Source organism: Limulus polyphemus, unplaced genomic scaffold (genome assembly GCF_000517525.1).
Source record: "Limulus polyphemus unplaced genomic scaffold, Limulus_polyphemus-2.1.2 Scaffold1174, whole genome shotgun sequence".
Lineage (NCBI taxonomy): Eukaryota > Metazoa > Arthropoda > Merostomata > Xiphosura > Limulidae > Limulus > Limulus polyphemus.
This window is the reverse complement of record NW_013666784.1, coordinates 88,002-100,203: the sequence shown is the minus strand read 5'-3', so window position 1 is coordinate 100,203 and position 12,202 is coordinate 88,002. Positions and strand designations below refer to the sequence as shown.

Sequence of the window (12,202 nt, the reverse complement as noted above, 5' to 3'; positions counted from 1 at the left end):
TCATATTCCTTAGATGTTTACGTATTGTTTCATGAGAGACATGCAATTTCAGGGCCATTTCACGAGTGTGTTGCCTTGGGCTAGACTCAACAAGCGTCTTCAGAGCATCAATATTAATTCCAACATGGCAGCCCCTGCCATCACAGTTTTTAAGGTTAAAGTCACCTGAACGAAATTTACTGAACCATCGTTGACACTTACGAACGTTCAAAACATTTCCATAAACTTCTTTGATATTATTTGTGGCTACAGAGGCGTTGTTTCCCTTCTTGTATTCAAACAGCATTACGCGCCGAATGTGTGTCTCGTTGTGTGCCATCACTATTAGGGATTAGAGTATACTAAACTTTACACATTATATAGGCTACACTAACGTGACGTTTAGATGGTTCGTTTAACTACTATAAGTGATATGCGTTTTTGGGGGGTGGTTAATGAAAGTGTTCCAAAACGCGACATTAATTTCTTGACGACCTAATAGCACACAATAAATTTAAAATGAGACTGTCCTCAGTTTCAAAATAGAATAAAAATTGTTTTACAACATATTGCAATCCTGATGATGACGAAGTAGGACGTCGAAACATGTCGACTGTATGAGACTTTTTCCAGTCTCACAGTATTTCATCTTTATACAGTAAAATTAACGAGTAAAATAATGTTTATTGTATTTTGAGACTGGGGGCAATCTTCTTTTAAATTTATTGTTTATTATATAACGTTGACTTTATTTCTTGAATACGTCTATATAAGCAAAGGATGCATGATTCAAAATTATATTTCAGCTGACTTTTCACCATTACACAAAACTTGGAATTTAGAGACCACTTTGGATTCGTTCAAAACTTTATATAAGATGTATATTTGATATAAAACAGTCTCGTAATGCTCTGTGTGTATTTGTTTAGATTTTCTTTTGTAGAAACAGTAAAATAAATTATTTTTAAAACTGGTGAACTTAGTAAACGATTATAGTATCCTGTAAACCGTACTGGAAAAGTCAGTAAAGAACTACATTCTCCTGCAATCTGTGTTGGAGAAATTAGTAAATGACCACATTCTCCTGCAAACGGTGCACTCAAGGTAAAAGAGACTTTAAATGATGTTAAAAATAATTTATTTTATTGTTTCTACAAAACATCTAAAAAACACAGAGCATTACGAGACTATGTCAAACATACTTTTTAGATAAAGTTGTGAATGAATCAAAATTAGCTTCTAAATTCAAAGTCTTGTGTGTAATGTTAAAGAGTTAGATAAAATAAAATTCGGAATCATGCATGCTTTGCTCATGTTTTATAAAAACGATAAATGTGTGCCATCTACAAGAGAAAACTTAAACTAATTCTGATATATTAAGCACTTTTTTGATGGTTTAGTGAGCTAAAAACCTATGACATATAGAAGCAAACTTCAACTAACTCTCAATAACCTGATATACTAAACACTGAAAATAGGGTAAGAAGCTGATAGCTAATTTCCATCTACAGAAAACAATGTGAAAATTGTTTTTGAAATCTGATATACTAAACAATATGGCAGCTGTTGTTTCAGCGGCATATCAGAAGGATTATGACGCTGAAAATCAGATTTTGATATTGCACTGGGTATAGCACAGAAAGCCCTATGTGTATCTTTGTATTTATAACAAACAAATAAATTAAACCAGCTATTGTAACTGGTCTAGTGATTTAATGAAACCCCTGAGTGGTTCAGTGAGAGGATTAACAACGCTAAAATTAGGGTTTGATACCCGTGCTGGACACAACACAGATAATCCATTTTGTAGCTTTATGTTTAACAGTAAAAACAACACAATGAATTAATGAACATTCGCCATCTGTAAGAGAGAACGTATTTTAATTTTCAACAAATCTGACACTTTTTAAATACTCTTTATTCGTTTTATGATGTAAACAGAGAACATACACATGCGCGACATCTACAGAAAAAATGCATATAACCAATTTTCTTGAGCTTAGTATTCTACTCTACATTGTTTTCAACAGATGTATAGTGTGGTCTTTAAGAGCAATGTATTTTAAATTCTGATCTGTATTTATATGTAATTCAAACATATTCACAAATTAACAGTATTTCGTTTGCGGATGAATATAGACAACCCTGATTTGCTAAAACCCTAACGAGGAATTGTTTTGCTTCATTAATGTACAATAAAATTGTCAAATTATGTTTATAAGTAAAGTAAATCCCATTTTTTACGCAAAATTAACTAAAAACGTTCTCCTATAAAGACGACAAGAATTATCTTTGTTAAAAGAGTGAAGCGTTTTGTAACAGGAATGTGTACAGTTTCCTTACAACACCTATAACATATGTTTAAATGCTATTAGTAATATAATCGTTATGATATTAGAACTGATTATATATCATTCCTCAGGTCACGTGATGACGATCATGAGGTTAGGGCAGGATGTTTATGGACAACACAAAGGAAGCTGGAACAGCTACATTCTAGAGGAAGTTTAAAAAATAGAACCTATAGATAACTTAGTTGTTGCTGAATTATCTAGTGATAAACTGTAATATAGACATTTTAAACTGCTGTTACACGTGTTGTCGCAGTAAAACTTTCCTCACTGATTGGTGTAACCAAATGCAGTTATGTACTTCATCTAAGCCTGTCATAACAACCATTATTGTAACAAATGTTACAATGTTATATAAGTACTGTTTTGACTGCTACTGTGTTTATTGTGTCCCTTCCGACTTGATGAGCTCTGGATTGAGCGAAATGTGTCGTCGGCTGTGGATATGGCGAATATAGTATGGTTGAAATACTTTTATTATAAACTCTTCTAATTCTTGAAAATCCCTTAGGGACTAGAATAAAGAATGTAGTGTTAAAAATAAAATAGGCCTAATACTAATGTTCTACGATAAAATATAATTAATTAAATCTATTCTGAACTGAATAACATAAACATTTGAAATTTCGTTAATATTTCTCCTAATGATTCCGTTTTAGCCTCGATAAAACAATAAAAGTGGCTTACTGTATTTTTAATATTACGTTCATCGCCATAAGGAGTTTCTATACATGTAAGAAGAATTATAATCACCTGAATATATATACATATATATGGTACAAAACATTCTGGGTTCTCACAAAGTAGACATTTTAATCGCAATGTTTGGTATGACAAAGTTTTTACCGCCCATTGACTATTTATCACCTAATTAAAATACAGAGTCATTGCTATTTGGTGTAACAAAGTTTATAAAAGAGAGTGTCATACATAGAAATAACTGGTATTGCATAGTTTGTACCGTTCTTTACCTGTTTAATACGTATAAACATTGCTACTGTTCACAGCAGGATTTGATCTTGGCTAAATTCTACAACTTGGAAGTGTAGGTCTATAATCTGAGAGCAAAAAAATTGTACGAAAAGCTCGCAGACTGCTGATCTCCTTCCAACATACAAGAGTTATATTAGACGAAACAAACGATCAAATCCCACTGCCGCTGCATGGGTAGAAGTTTTGATTCTGGGCCAGTACTTCCCGGATAAATGCTGGGAAAGAGAAAATGTTGGAGTTAACCGACTGGTGGTTGAGAATCACTGGTAGAAAGAAGAGTTAGCAAACTTCAAAGAGGGCATTCAACATACTAAAAAAACACCCCCGTCAAATACGTGCTCAAAGGTAGCAGTCTAATGAGGACCTCGATAAGCCGCTGTTCTCGCTTTATAACCACAATTTAAATATATATATATATATATAGTTATATCGCATGTAGGCAGAACTGGATTAAGTCTACTGGGGACCAGAAAGTAATGGATTTTTAAAAGCCCATCAATAGAATTGTACGGATTTTTCAGACTTTTTCAATATCGATGAGATCTAGAATTCCTTTGTGGTTCTGATGTTGCTATCCTCTCAGCCCTTGTGTTAATCTAGCACTACATATTGATCTTACTGATCTTATTCTTATTCTACGATTACTTGATGTTAGGCTTATTTCATTATCAGGTATATTTATTTTACGGTTCTTCAGTTCTACTCAGTATTTAGTTATCGTTAATTTCTAATATGTTTGTTATGATCTCTTACTTAGTTTGTATGGTTATCCTGAATTTTATTTTGTAGCCAATTGCATTTAATGTGTACTTGTATTTACCTTCAATATGTTCATTTCTAACTGTACCTTGTGTTGCTATGATCCATTTGTACTGCAGACTGTGTACTTTTTGTTACCACGGTTTGTGTATATTGTAAAATTTCATTCTATCTGTGGGATCTTTTACTTTTTTTTGCAAGGATCAAAATTGCATGAAAGACTGGCTAGCATTTCATTTTGTATTTTCTAATTTCAATTTTGTATTCTATTCTGTTTTAATTTACGTAATTTATCTAACTTTTTTATAGTTTTATATGGTAACAATTTTGATTTTGGGTTTAGTTTGATTTAATTCATGGTTTAATTTTAAATTTTCAATCAAATCAGTTTATTTTATAGTTCTTTTTCTATATCCAGGTATGTAATCAGTTTATTTGTTTTGATTGTTACTGTTTATTTGTTTCACTACTTTCACTTGTGAATGAATTTTTATTTTTTACATCCCCCAGCTTTTCTTATAGTTTTGTAATTTAAGATAAGTCAATAATCATTTCTATTTGTTTCGGGCCGGGCATGGCTCAACGGTTAGCGTACCCGTGTTGTTAGTCCGAGGAATCTGATTTGTGTCCGTTTCTGCAAAACGCGCTTCTCACTTTGGGGCCGCATATGCACTTTAAGGTCACGATCAAACCTAGCTATTCGATCACACAAGAGTAGTCCAATAGCTGGTGGTGGGTGATGTTAATTAACTAGCTATCTTTTCTATCTGTGTGTGTGTGTGTGTGTGTGTCAGTAGTCTAATAGTTGGAATCGAGGGACAGCTGTGCTCCGATAGCCCTTTGTGCGAAATTCTGAAACGAACAAAAGACTATTTGATTCATGATTTCTTTAGTGTTCTAGTTTGTTTTTTGTAGACAGTTGATTTTAACTTCATGTTACAATTTGGTCTCATAGACTGTTTAATCCTTTTTTAAAAATATGTTCAATTTATTTTAGTTTAAAATCATAAATAACATTCAATGTTAAACTGTTACACAATTAAAAACATTTTATTTAGGCCTATCTATGGCCTTCAAAAAAGTTGACGACTCTACATGTTTCAACGTCATTCTCAAGAGTGAATTACAAGGCAATTGCCAAAGTATTTATAACTTGTTAGTAGGTCATTGACCTGTATGTTATTTTTCATACATTCACGCTAAACCATTCAAAGGAGATCAATCCACATTCTTGCAGAAATATTCACCATACCTTCATCTCTATTTAATACTACATGATCTTTTTTATGTTTTATTATTTCTAACGATTCACGAATATTATTACCTATTATACTTTTAGGTTGAGCTAATATTAGTTTTTTCCCATAATATTGTGTGTTGTGTTTCCTGTACATGTTCTGCTATGGATGAATTTTCAGTTTTTTTATTTTTTTACATATCAATTATGCTCATTTAAGCGGTATTTTAAATTACGTTTTGTCTGGAATATATAAAATAGAATGCGAATGTGGAAGTATTTACATTGGTCAGACAACACTATAACATAATGTTACCTCACTTTCACACAAGCTGACATAATTCTAACAAGCAAACTTATAATACTCTAAAATAGAAACTTTAAACATTCTAACACAAGAAGTTTCAGCACTTTCACATAATTTTACTACACTCTTACCTAAAACCTGACACACTTCTAACAAATAAACTTATAATGCTCTAACATAGAAACTTTAAACATTCTAACACAAGAAGTTTCAGCACTTTCACATAATTTTACTACACTCTTACCTAAAACCTGACACACTTCTAACAAATAAACTTATAATACTCTAACATAGAAACTTTAAACATTCTAACACAAGAAGTTTCAGCACTTTCACATAATTTTACTACACTCTTACCTAAAACCTGACACACTTCTAACAAATAAACTTATAATAGCTCTAACATAGAAACTTTAACCATTCTAACACAAGAAGTTTCAGCGCGATAGCGTGCATTTTTTTTATTATCAGTTATTCCTTTATCTAAACAAAATAATAAACTAAATCGGGGCTCGATACTCGTGTTGGGCACAGCACAGATAACTCATTGTGTAGCTTTTTGCTTAACAACAAACAAACTTATGTTACTACCTATTCGTCAAACATCTATAGAAATTAAGAAAACATTTATAGAAATTAATTACGTTGTCGTAATCAGATAAATATATGAATAACCACACGAGTATATAAATGAAAGCCTTGTACCGTCTGTTATTTGTGTCGTTAATCTTAATTGGAATTAGTAACATTTTCTGCGCCAAACGAAGTCGCTTCTTTTGAAGAATAATTAATTACTAGGTTTAGTTGAGCATGAGGAATGTTACAGTCTGACAAATTATACGTTTTATAGATTAACGTACACTATTAGAGACGCTAAGAAAGAGAATACAGTGTGAAATATTGTACCGTTTTACTAATTAGTCAATTAATGTACTTAATCAGATTTATGAGAATGAGCGAAAATTTTACAGTCTGATAAATCATACATTTGATTAAGTAACTAAAGTATATAATTATATTTATGAAGCTGGGATAGAAAGAACGCTGAAGACTCACAAATTATTCGTTTTATTAATTACTTAATGCAAACAAATAGATCTATGAAACTGAGAGAGGGAGAGAGAGAAAACATTACGGTCTGGCCAATTATATGTTTTATGAATTAATTAATGTACATAATTAAATTTATGACGTCGAGAGAGAGCGTTATAATTTTGAAAAGTAAATTTTGTTAATTAGCTAATATTCGTAATTAAGTCTAAGATGTTATGATTATTTTGTTATTTTATTTTTGTGAACAGTAAAAACGTATTACCTTATTAAAAAAAAAACAGAAGACATTTCCTTTGCGTTCCTGCTCCACGTTATTATCTTCCAAAGAAGTAGGTTGGAACCACTGGAAATATATTACATAATAGACTACGTCACTCCAATATGAGGCGTATAATTTACCAGTTATCTTTTAACTATCTTATCAGAGTGCTACCTCAGGGTCAACGCTGTTATGACTAACAAGGTCAAACATTAGTTTGTGATTAGTTTGATTGTCCCCTTGCCACATTTGCATTGCTTTCTATAAGAGCCACCTCTATCCACTGCGTGTTTTTAAGGTCCGGGCGTGGTTAGCGATCAGCATGTCGGGCTGGGGATTAATGGGTCTAGGGTTCGAGACATGATGCTGCTAAACATGCCGTGCACTTGTTTATTTGTTTTTGTTGAGCTTCGCGCAAAGTTATTCTAGAGTTATCTGCGCTAGCCGTCCATAATTTTGACGAGATAGACTAGAGGGAATGCAGCAAGTCAAACCCACCGCCACATCTTGACCTACTCTTTACAAAAGAATAGTGGGATTGACCATCACATTATAACGCTTCCTTCCCACGGATAAAAGATCTATCGTGTTCAGTGACGGGATTCGATCCCGTTACCCCCATATTGCAAGTCGAGCGCCTTAATCACTAGGTCATGCCAGACCCGTTCTAAAGTTTCAACTTTTATAAAAGTAACAATCAGTCCTGTTATTTAGTTCAAGAATCGAACAAGAACATGTGGCTTCGGATGCTTTAACCAGGTTACCTTCTTTCCGGTCAGTATTTCAATATTAGATACGGTTATGCCTGAATCCTATGGGTCTCTGACCTCGCCATTTAGCCCACGAGCACATAATGCGCCGTGAGGGTTAAAAATGCCAAATTTTTGTTCTCTGTCTTCACGTGTTTCAAATTATCTTTTTATTTCTGATTGTTTTTTGTTGCTATATGGTGTATCCGGTTCTAGTTTTGTTCTAAATATTATTGTTTGTACTCCTATGTTATTCAAGTTCTCGCTCTTCTCTATACTGACTACTGTCGTTGTTTCTGTTCATTAATTCTAATCTAAATATTGTCGTTATTTGTATTCGATAAAGTTGTTCTAGATGTTATCGTTGTTTGCATTCATTGATACCACGAGGCACTTTATGATCAATTTTGCATAATTCCCACTAAAGCAGAAGACAAAACTCTTTACAAAAGAATAGTGGGACTGACCATCAAAATATAACGCTGTTGAAATATTTAAGTTCCATAAAATTACAACAATTTTAATTAAATACATAACATTATATCACAACAAGTCCTTAAAAAACGTTCCGACCTTATTTTCAACCAAACTTATATCGCTATAATTAATAACATTCCTAAAACATTAGAATAACCTCTTTAAGAGTTTTCTCTATAAATTAAAGGTCAACTACCAGAATATGTTTTACTCAAGTTATTGCTTTGGAAGTTTAACTGTGTAGGCTAGGCTTATATCAGACAAACTAAATAAAGAAGAAGAAAAAGAAAACAACGACGCTATTGGTAAAATCTTTAAAACCTAGTGTATTTTTAATTTTCAGTAAAAGCAAAAGCTTTTTGTTGATGTATTAAGCAAGTTTCTATAAACACGAAGCTATTTGTAAAACCAGTAAAACACTGCGGACTTGCAACTTTCATCGAAACGGAAAACGCTTTCTGATACACTAATAATCATATGAGACTTTATCTGTGTGCAAGTGAAGTATTGAACTAAAATGTATAATTGATTTTTTTTTCATTGTATGACATACTAACGTTTTGAACGCAGACAGACATCGGATAACAACTAAATGTATCATTATCAGAAAACCCAAAGAACCCTGTACCACTAGATATGTACTTATATATCCAAAAGTTTATACAACCACGTTTTCTGAAATTAGCTCACTTCTAAAGATCAGTGGAGCTTCAACCAATGAGAGTCTCGAAGTACATCGCTGGTCTTTTAGGGAAAGAGTGAAACGTGAAACCTCACCGTTTCAGTATCCACCCTTCCACTTCAAGGGGACGGAAGAGAAGATGGGAGTTATATATAGAAACTTGAATGTAGACGTCAGAAACAGCCTCTTTATTCGTCATCTCTTGGCTCAAGTCCGACGAGTGTGGATAATACGTCGAAGGAATAAGTTCAAATCTTTGGTACAATTGACCACATCTTGCTGTGGGCCCTTGTTTTTTAGTTTTTGTTGGTGTTTTAATCTAATGCTTCATTTGTTAAAAGTGTAAAGTGATTTATTTTCAGTTGGACATCACGTGATACAGGAGATACATATTTAAAAAAACACATACCAAGCAGGTAAGAATTGTCAGTAGATTCTCGTGTTTTATAGAAGAAGAAAATGATGAGAGAAAACTCTAAAGCTGTATATCATATCAGAACGCATAAATGACAGTAAAAAACTTCAGGAGGAAAAAGAGTGGAAATGAGATTATAACAGTCAACCTATGTTTAAGTGAAATATTATCAAACCGTTTGAAATTAACTGACTTAATATTTTAACTTTTAATTTGTATGAATGAACTGTTCTTAAATTTCTTAAGCTACTCTTATTGTTACATTAATAAGGAAATTCTTATTTTTACGTTACTCTCACATAGATACATCATTTTTGTATGTCTGTTTAGATTTAAAATTTTAATACCCTTTTTTATTTTTAAAAACTTGAACAAAGTTGCCTATCGAGCCTGATCTTCAAATTAGAAAAAAAAATTCTAGGAAAAAAAAAATCAAAAGGAAATTTTCACAATTGCATGCACCTGTCGATAGGTTAATGTCCTTTGACAACAGATTCTAGATTGTTGAGAAACATTCCTTGAGTAAACACTCCACCAAACTGTAGAGTGGATGTACTTAGTGAGAACTGAGCCAGCGGTATCCACGTTGAAAAAAATTAAACGAACATGCCATTTTACATATATTATAGATGGATGAATGGGTGGATGGATAGATAGATAGAGGGATGAGTGGATGGATGGGTTGATGAATAGATAGATAGATAGCTTATTTAATCCAGCTCTTACAATCTAGAAAGTGAAATCAAAACGTTAAAAGCAACACAATGAAAAAAACATCAAAATTTATAACATACATTTTTATCAGTTCTTAGTACAGTTGGATGGGGGGTCATACTGAATTACCTTGAATTGATATTAAATGAAGTAACGAACTAAGATAAAAGTGACCCCCAAAAAACATTATTTTATGTCGTGGTAATCAGAACTTAAACGGTATATACGCGAAACGTTCTTACTGGATATTGATTTCTCTACACTCGTGGATTCGATACACGTAACACAACCTACAAATACTTCACGAGTGTCACGAGGATAAGCTACTGTTATATAACACTACTCAACAAGTTTCCATCTTATCACTGTCTGTTTCTTTGTTGTTGTTTTTTTTTAAATGGTTGTTTTCTCTAGTTTGTTCTTCAAAAAGAGAAATGATGTTTATGTTGTGATATTTCCACAAATCAGTTAATCATTAAACTATCAGCATGTTTTTTAAAATAAATCTCACTAAATAGGCTTTAGTCCTTAATCTTGCTTCAGTACAACACAAAATAAATTAGCTCATAAAGTTGAATTTGGTTAATTAAAAACATGTTATGCTAACTAAAAATTAAATAGTAACATTGTACATTCTGTGCCTTAAGTTTTTCCATTCTATATACATTTCATTAGGTTCGTCTTACAGATTCGTTTAGATCCTCACTTACAGAATAATCAGACTCATTTAGTCCTTAAAATCTTACTCTCACTTATAGGAAGATCAGACTCGTTTAGTCTTAGAATCTGACCCTAATTTATCCATTAACATTACAATAACTTGAAATACAGCGTTGAGCAAAGTTTATATATATATTATATCTTGGAAGCAGGCATTGTCTAATGGTTAGCGAGCAAAGCTGTAGATTAGAAGGTCAAAGTTTGAGCCCACTACATGTCGCCGCATATTCTCCGTACTTTCAGGTGTGGACACCTAGTAAAGATGACAGCCGGATTCGCTATTCAGTTACGTGTGGCTGCTCAAACTGTGATTCTACTGACTGTTTGTCCGCCCTCTGGTCAGTAATTAAAAATCAATGATGGCTATTCCTGAATCTTGAAGTTTCTGGCAGATTGTTTAGCTCAGGTGTTGCATAAGGTGTCTTTCAAATTGAAAATACCAAACAGTGTATTTTTCTATTTTTGGTTAGACGTTGGAAATAAATAATGCTTATATCGCTGGTTGTTGCAATACTAGATTTTCCCTCTATGAATGGATTATAGTTTATGGTTGCACAGTAATGCCAGAACGTCAATGATGAGAAAGAAGCTTTAGATGTTATGGTGTATGATTGATTTATTAGTTTTTATCAAAATTGTCTACAGATTACTCTGAGAATAGAAAAAATTTAAAAGTATTTGGAAACTTAGACGAAAAGTAATTTGTTCAATTCTTAGACTGAACCATTTATATTATCACTGATAGCCAGGCTTTCGTTTAACTCAATTTTTGAAAATAATTTCAAATTCTTGAATTTCAAAATACTGTAGTTGCATTTCTTCGGTATTTCTGTCTAAATCACTCCGTTTTTTAAAGGAAAATTCCAAGGTAGATAGAAAATACTAGAGAAACTGTAAAATAAATAGAATATCTAAAGAAATGCTTAGGAAATAATGATTCATTTCAGCGTGAAGCATGGTAGAAAAAAAGAGAGTGAAAATCTGATTTAACTAAGTTCAAAAGTAGAAAATAAAATAAATCCAAACCTCTAATAGTTCCTTTTTCAACTTATGCATTATATAGGAATGTAAGATTTGTCGACATAGGTAGAGCGAATTTAATTTTTTTAAGTAAACAAAGAGTAGAATTTAACAATTAAACCATGGCGTCAGACAAGACTCTATGGTAAGTTTTAACAGTTAAACCATGGCGTCAGACAAGACTCTATGGCAAGTTTTAACAATTAAAGCATGGCGTCAGACAAGACTCTATGGCAAGTTTTAACAATTAAAGCATGGCGTCAGACAAGACTCTGTGGTAAGTTTTAACAATTAAACCATGGCGTCAGACAAGACTCTATTGCAAGTTTTAACAATTAAAGCATGGCGTCAGACAAGACTCTATGGTAAGTTTTAACAATTAAACCATGGCGTCAGACAAGACTCTATGGTAAGTTTTAACAATTAAAGCATGGCGTACAGACAAGACTCTATGGCAAGTTTTAACAATTAAAGCATCGCGTCAGAC

General features: G+C 32.6%; 1 protein-coding gene across 2 annotated transcripts in view; it reads left to right on the top strand.

Annotated features, from left to right (window-relative positions):
- The first annotated feature begins 9,048 nt into the window (after window positions 1–9,048).
- Window positions 9,049–12,202, top strand: part of LOC111086537 — a 7,885-nt gene continuing 4,731 nt past the window's right edge. The window contains exon 1 of one of the 2 annotated variants that reach the window (XM_022389733.1): window positions 9,049–9,105. The gene's annotated coding sequence lies outside the window, so the exon portion shown is untranslated. Of the gene's footprint in view, window positions 9,263–12,202 lie in introns of both variants that reach the window. The other variant, XM_022389732.1, reaches the window with a different exon arrangement.